General features: G+C 41.1%; 1 pseudogene; it reads right to left on the bottom strand.

The window, feature by feature from the left end:
- Nucleotides 1–6,381: 6,381 nt before the first annotated feature.
- On the bottom strand, nt 6,382–6,501 carry LOC136656745 (5S ribosomal RNA; annotated as a pseudogene).
- Between the last annotated feature and the right edge of the window lie 992 nt (nt 6,502–7,493).

The following is a 7,493-nucleotide window of genomic DNA, read 5'->3' as shown; positions in this document are numbered from 1 at the left end:
ACTGTGAGATACAGGAAGCTGGACGAGATGGGCCTATGGCCTGATCCAGCGGGGCTGTTCTTATGTTCAAAGATGTAAGAGTTCCTCACTCCATGGCAGGAGTAGATCGGGTCCCTTGTAGTTGCGGACCAGTATATATTGGTACCACCACTTGTGGAGTATATAGTTGAGACTGGCCATAGAATGGATTTTAAGCAAACACAGGCATTAACAACCAGCAGTCATTATCACACTCAGATCTACACAGAGGTCATTGAGATTTATAAACTTTGGGACAATATGAATAGAAGAGAGTATAAATGGCTTTTGGCTACTAGTGCTCAAAACTACAAGGATCGGGGATTTTAAGTCCAACAGGGAATTGAGGTAGAATAAAAAGCATGTGGGACTTTAAGATCAATGCTGAGCTTTTTTAAAAGCCAGCGATGACCGACAGCTGGTGGCTTTTGGAGTTAAGTGAGAACAGCTTCTTTCATTGGTATATCTACGTTCTTTGACTCTAGGGATTTCCAGTTACACTGGGTAGTTTGAAGAGCTTTGAAGAGCAGTGTTTGAAGAAGGTCTGTCACAGCAGCAGCTGAAATATTAGATATTAGCTGTTTTATTTGACAGTGGCCTATTAGTTTTAATGTACTAAGGAAATGTAATAATGAAAGATATAGTAAGTTAATTATATTTTAGTTTTTTAGATCAAATTTTAAAATAAAACATCCAGCCACAAGTGAGAAAAATGTGTAATTCTTAATTGCAAAAAATAGAGCCAATGTTAACAATTAAGAAGCCAAAAGCCAGCGCAGGAATGAGACAAAAATGCTTAGACAAGCTACCTAATGCTACAATGAAGCAGTCATTATTCCTCTAGGAAAGAAATTATAACTCACAGACAATGCTAATAAAAAGTGTTCAGGGTCTGCTCAACTCGGAAGGATGCACGGGTAGCAGAACTGTAGAGGTCATCACCTACTTGGAAAATTATTATTACTAAGAATATTTATAAGCAACTTCTGAGCAAGAGAAGCTCTCAAAGCCGTTTGCATAGCAAAAGGGTGGAGAAGTTTCCTGGCTCAGAGGAGCAGCAGGGGTCAGCCTCGTGGCGATGTCTATTAAAGGGCGCACCTGACCTCTGGTCTTTCAGAACTAGTGGCAGCGTAGCACCCTAGCCTAGCCTAGATTAGACTAGACGTCTAGCCTAGATGCCTTTAAAAGGGGATTGGACAAGTTTCTGGAGGAAAAATCCATTACGGGGTACAAGCCATGATGTGTATGTGCAACCTCCTGATTTTAGAAATGGGCTATGTCAGAATGCCAGATGCAAGGGAGGGCACCAGGATGAGGTGTCTTGTATCTGGTGTGCTCCCTGGGGCATTTGGTGGGCCGCTGTGAGATACAGGAAGCTGGACTAGATGGGCCTATGGCCTGATCCAGTGGGGCTGTTCTTATGTTCTTATGTTCTTACCCTATGTGCCGTGAAGGGAAAGATGGGGGGCAACATAGGGATCCAGTGCAGAACTTTGCCACAGCCCCTCCCCGACATTACCCACCCCAAAGGTGTCACAATCTAACAAGAAATGCAAGGATCCCATCAACAACATCCACTGGGATAGATGGTATGCTGGGATGATTACTCTTTTCAGTTAAATATTAGAGAATAACGACTGAAAAAGTGTCTCTTTGTCTGGTTTGTTGGGGTTATCTGGGAAAACTCTTGAGGAAGACTACAATCTCCACTGGTTGAGAACTTTAAGACAAAGGGGGCCTGGGAGTAAAAGGAAGGGAGCCAGAAATGTCCTAGGATATCAGTAAATGTTTGCATATATTGTGTGAAGACTAGCACTCACATTTTGGGTATGCCTATATAGTGTTCTATATATCTATTCATAGAAACTATTATTCAGTGATCATATGAATAATGGTCCAACGGAGAAGGGAAAGGGCCCAAGAGAAACTTTGTACCCACTGATAAAATTTCTCTTAGAGGCTCTGGAGAAACCTTCAACACAACTACCTGAGGTGACCTTAACATCCAGGGATCCTAAGAGAGTCAGTATGGGCGAAGGGTGTTCACTAAGGCAAGGATAGGGAGGTAGTTCTAACAAAGGATGCCATGCATAAATGAGAAGGAGAAGAAAAAATGTTTGTAAACAGCAGCATGCAAGAATCCATCAGATTTCTAGATAGAGACCAATCATGTGTGATATAAGAACAAAGAAACCCATTCACAACAATAGCTAATGATGATAATTCTATCTGTCTTTTAATACTCCTTAACATGTCATTTTCATATTACTTCCTTTAATCCATAACTATTCCATCCTGTCAAGTTACCAACATCAAATCTACTTTTTTATATTAATTGCCAGGTTAGCAATCAATTTCCAGAAAGTTTTTTTTTTTTAAATTAAAAGGAGCATATACTGAAAACCCTCTAGAAGAATCTCCCAGGTTTAATGAGCGTGTTGCCCACATTCTCACCACCCCAGCATGGTAATTGAGCAGATCTATTAACTTGTTACACTAGATTTGTTTAAAGAGACTATTACACAGTCATTTAATCAATTTGTTACACTGAAGGTCCTGACTTACGAGACACTTGCCGTATGATTCCTTAATGACTGAATTAATTTGTTTTAATAAAAACCAACATTGTGTACAAGCGCATTTCGAGAAATGAAATTTTGGAGAGCCGAACAGTCCAATGCTTCATCTGATTAGATTCCTACCCCCTTCTTGTGGTTTCTTGAAGATCGGAGTTGCCTTCCTTAGCTGCGTGGTAGAGGGGCGCATTTTTCTTTTTTATAGCGTCATTAATTTAATATGGATCATTAGTTCTTTATACACATCCATGTTCTGACAAATGTACCCAATGAATAATGCACCTAATGTGCTTGGGGCTCAAATGCATCACATCATAAACAGAAACGGCTTGGAAAATAAATAATTATCATAAATAATCATCGGTGTAACAGCAATTAATATCAGACCGGGCCTGTTCTTTCACGCCTTGGTGCACTAAAGGCTTGTTTTACACACCCAAGACCCAGTGCTTAAGGCAGCAGAACCAATTGGGGGGCTACAGAGAGCATGGATAGATTTAGGGGGGAATTAGAGGTTATCTGGAGAGCATGTGTAGGACAAGAAAATCGGTTTTGCTCCTGATGGAACTTGACATCTTTGGAATAAATGTAAATAAACACCAAGGGGGCCTCAAGAAAAAGGACCTGATGATATTGATTATGCAAAATAATTACCACATTACCAATGTTAATGCACAACGTTAACATGGTACAAAGGGTTGGCTCCTGGAAGGAAAACAGCACAGAGCAGGGATCTGGAGAGCATCTCTGGAGAGCAGCCTTTGGTGCTGAAGGAGTGCAGGAGACAGGTCTTTTCAGACTGCTGAGTTCATCATAACTGATACAAATGATTATGCTTAAAGGAGCTAATATTGAGACGGAAATAAACATTTCAGCTAAAATCAGCACATTGACCGCCTAAGCACCATTCATTGGGGTGCATTAAAGGGTTCTGAATAGTGAGACGGAGAACTCTCAGAGCCAAATACTTACTCAATAGCTTCACAACAATCATTACACAAAAGAGAGGGATGTTTTAGATCAATGTCGTATCAATAGATGCAGTGGGCTGCTTTCCTTAAAGTTAGTGCTTCAGGAAATTCCTTCCCACCAGAACTGGAGTGAGGTCCTTTCTCTTTTTAAACCTTTCATGTAAAATCTAGCCAGCAAGTTGTGTTCTCAGAGGGCCACCTTGAGAACTGAAGGAAAGAATTTGGGTGTGTGTGCAGTAGCTAAACACTGAGCTGTCAATCAAGGAGTCCCAAGTTTAAATCTTGCTCCTTCTATAAACTTACCAGGTGGCCTCAGGTAGTCATACGCAGCTTCATTCTCACCCATGTCTCACCAGCTGCAAGAGATTACATTGGTCCCTTTTTGCCTCTAGGTTGGTATCTGGGGTAGTGGCGTCACAACAGGGTGCAGACCTCACTAGTGACACAATCAGGGCAGTGACACCAAAATGACTGTGTTGTGGCAGCACCACACTGCAGGAGCCTGACAAGTCCACTGAGATCTCAGGAGATCTCGTGAAATCTCTGCCTATCCAAGATGGCAGCACCTGGGGGAATCTAGAAATGGAGGCCAGGCCACACTGGATGACACTAACTGTAGCGATGGCATTGATCTGGGGGAATTGATGGCATATATCTCTGAGTGAACCACATTTTCTTTTGAGAAAGGAGAGGCAGAGTCCTTATAAATGACATCGTTGCACTGGTGTATTCATGTAAAGGCCCTTCAGTCAATTAACTTTCTTGCTTTTAATCAGTTAGATTAAATTTAGGTTCACGAAGACTCAGTACAGTCAATGTCTTGAAGATAAGCTCTTTGGGGTCTTTGGAACAGAGCAACACAGTTAATTTTAAATGACCATCCCACATTCCTTATAGGCACACTTCAATAAAAATGCCCTCAACTCTCTTCAAAAGTTAGGTCGCCACTTCCTCCTGACTTGGTTTCTGTAGCATTAACAGCTTCATGGGTGGTAGAAATTCATTAACAGTGTAATCCTATACATGTTTACTCAGAAGTAAGTCTCACTGTATTCAGTGGGGTTTACTCCCAGGTAAGTGTGCAAGAAGCTTAGATGACACTGTCCCCAGCACTGCATCTCCATGCTAGAAAAGCAACCTTTATTAATTTCAGTCTAAAATATTATTATTATTAACAGTATTTATATATTGCTTTTCAACTAAAAGTTCACAAAGTGTTTTGCAGAGAAAAATCAAATAACTAATGGCGCAAATAACTAATAACTAATAACAAAATCAAATAACTTATAAATACCAACATTAAAAGACTGTTCTAGGTGTTGATCTGTCTTTGGTCAAAGAGAATGTTAGAGCTGAGAACTGAATATTTAAGAGTTTGTAAACTCAGTTCCAAAAGGAACATAACAAAATTTAAACAAGGGGTTCCCAAACTTTTTAGAGAGCCTAGAGACTGCTACCTGATTTATAAATGCCAAGGGTTATGGCTATAATGGTGAATGGGCAGCAGTTAAGCAACTTGTTTAACCCTTGATGCACATAGCCTAATCTGCCCTTTCAGTTTCGCAACTCAATAAAAAATGGGTCACAACCCACTAGTGGGTTCCAGATCCACAGTTAGGTATCCAGATCCACAGATCCGATAACATATACAGTTTATTAGAAACAATGTAGCCAAGATTAGGCACTTTAAAGACTCATGAATTTGAGCTGGACATAGTTAAGCATGTGCTTAACTTCCTTACTGAAATCAGTGATAAATAAATTCATCTACTCCACGTTCCTTTTTTCTGGTCACTGTCTCTTTGTTTGTTTTATGTGTGGTGCGCATTTTTTGTTTGTGAAATATTGAAGGATATGTAACTAAGAGCTCAATCCTATGCATGTCTACTCAAAAGTATGTCCCATTATAGTCAATAGGGCTTACTCGCAGGAAAGTGTGGCTAGGATTGCAGCCTAAAGTTAGTTTGCAGTTAATTAGTGTGTTTTTTTTTGGGGGGGGGGAAGACTCACTTTATGCAGACCCCTATCCACATGGGGAACACTTTCCAGAATTTTTAATAGTGAGAAGATGGATCAGCTTTCCAGCAGAGCCCAGGCTAAGTGTAACATGTGCTTCTGGGCTAGACGACGGATTATATGCAGTCATATGTATCTTTTTTTTAGGTTTTTTTTTTTTTTCCCTAGCCAAAAGCAGCCTCTCAGGCTGCCAGTTTCAGAGTGGAATGAAGATGGTGGAGGAGATGGAAGAAAGGGCCTGCTTAACTGGTTCTTCTCTGACCATTTACCCCCATATCATCCTACAAGCTGTTTGTTGTCCCAATCAGAGATGATGTAAAGCTACCTGTAGCATTTTGAAATGAGTGCAAAATGAAACTACTGTGACATTTACATAGCGATACGTGTGTGAAACACTTTGCACACACATTTCTGAGGGTGCAAAATCCTTCACATGTGTCACCTTGATGGAATCCTTACACCTCTGTAACTTAAATATTATCCCCATATTGCAGCTGGCAGTGTTGAGTAGCCCTAAGGCCACCTAATGAGCTTATGGAAGAGGCAAGATTCAAATCAGGGAAGTGTCAAGGTGCAGTTCAGTCTCTTCGCCACAACTGTACACCAGCTCTCTCACTGCTTCTCTCAAAACAAACACAAACATCAAATGAGGCAGCAGGACAAAGGCTAAGCAGGCCATTCCCCTGCTGATCATCCACTGAAACTCACAGCCTTGGAGGTTTCTTTAAAGGTCAATGCGAAGTTTCTGCATATAACATGTAACTGGTTGGCAACCTTCAGTCTCGAAAGACTATGGTATAAGCCTACAGCACCCAGTATTCCCAGGCGGTCTCCCATCCAAGTACTAACCAGGCCTGACCCTGCTTAGCTTCCGAGATCAGACGAGATTGGGCATGTGCAGGTTAACAGTTGCTGCTAACACTGGGGTCTCATTAATCCTATGGGAATAAAAGCCAGTTGTTCCAGTCTGGCCATGGAGTTCCATGCACAGAAACAGCTTCCATGTGCAGAGTCCCCTGCTGAATCTGGAACATTGTGCACAGGCTGGATAGCAGATGTGCCTTCAGATCTGAGAGCCATCCAAAGGGACTATATTTGTGCACTCTGTAGATGGGGTTGTACCCTGTCATTTGCATTGCAATGAGATGGAAATGTATGTCTCCAGCCATTGTCTCTGGCTGTGTGTGCACTGATGAGCATGACTACATTTGTGTTGGGGCCTGAGCCCATAGTGCAATTTCAAATTTACTTCTTTGTCCTGTATTTATTTTGCCATATACAGTTCACCCATCAGCCATGTGCTTGCCACTCGCTGGCTATCTATAATGGATTTGACCTTTTACCAGTTTTAACAGATGGTCCTCATGGCCATCTCAAAAAGCTTGTTTAAAGTTAACAACATTAAGCATTTGAGGTCAGTGGGCCAACTCAAGGTCATTTTAATTCTGCCAAAAGGTTAATTAGATCACTGCATTAAAAGAAGAATAGAGTACATTTAGCTTTGCCTTAATGAGCCCAGGCAGTTTTGTACTCTCTACCTTCAAGACTGTCTCTTTGAACCAAATAACAGACGCTGTAAATATTGGGCAGATGTTAAGATTTTGTTATTTGCGCTGAATTAGTGAGTCTGCCCTTATGTAAGTGCGTGGAGGGAAAAGAACATGATACTCTGCTGTGATCTGCTATTTCATTTCTAATAGTATAGAACAGATTTACATTTCCTTATTGATCATTATTCTTATCATTATGATATTATCAATGTAAATGACATTTCACTTAGAGTGATCTAAGAAAACAGATCCCCGCCCTTGGAGCTTACAATGAAGATAGTGCCAGAGGGCAAGGGGCATTGCCAGGTGGATCAGAGAAAAATTCCTACCTGAAACCCTGAAGAACAGACATACCAAGACAC

The sequence above is a fragment of the Tiliqua scincoides genome, chromosome 6 (genome assembly GCF_035046505.1).
Source record: "Tiliqua scincoides isolate rTilSci1 chromosome 6, rTilSci1.hap2, whole genome shotgun sequence".
In the NCBI taxonomy this organism is placed as follows: Eukaryota; Metazoa; Chordata; class Lepidosauria; order Squamata; family Scincidae; genus Tiliqua; species Tiliqua scincoides.
Note: the sequence above shows the minus strand (reverse complement) of the source record. Positions and strands in the feature narration are given on the sequence as shown.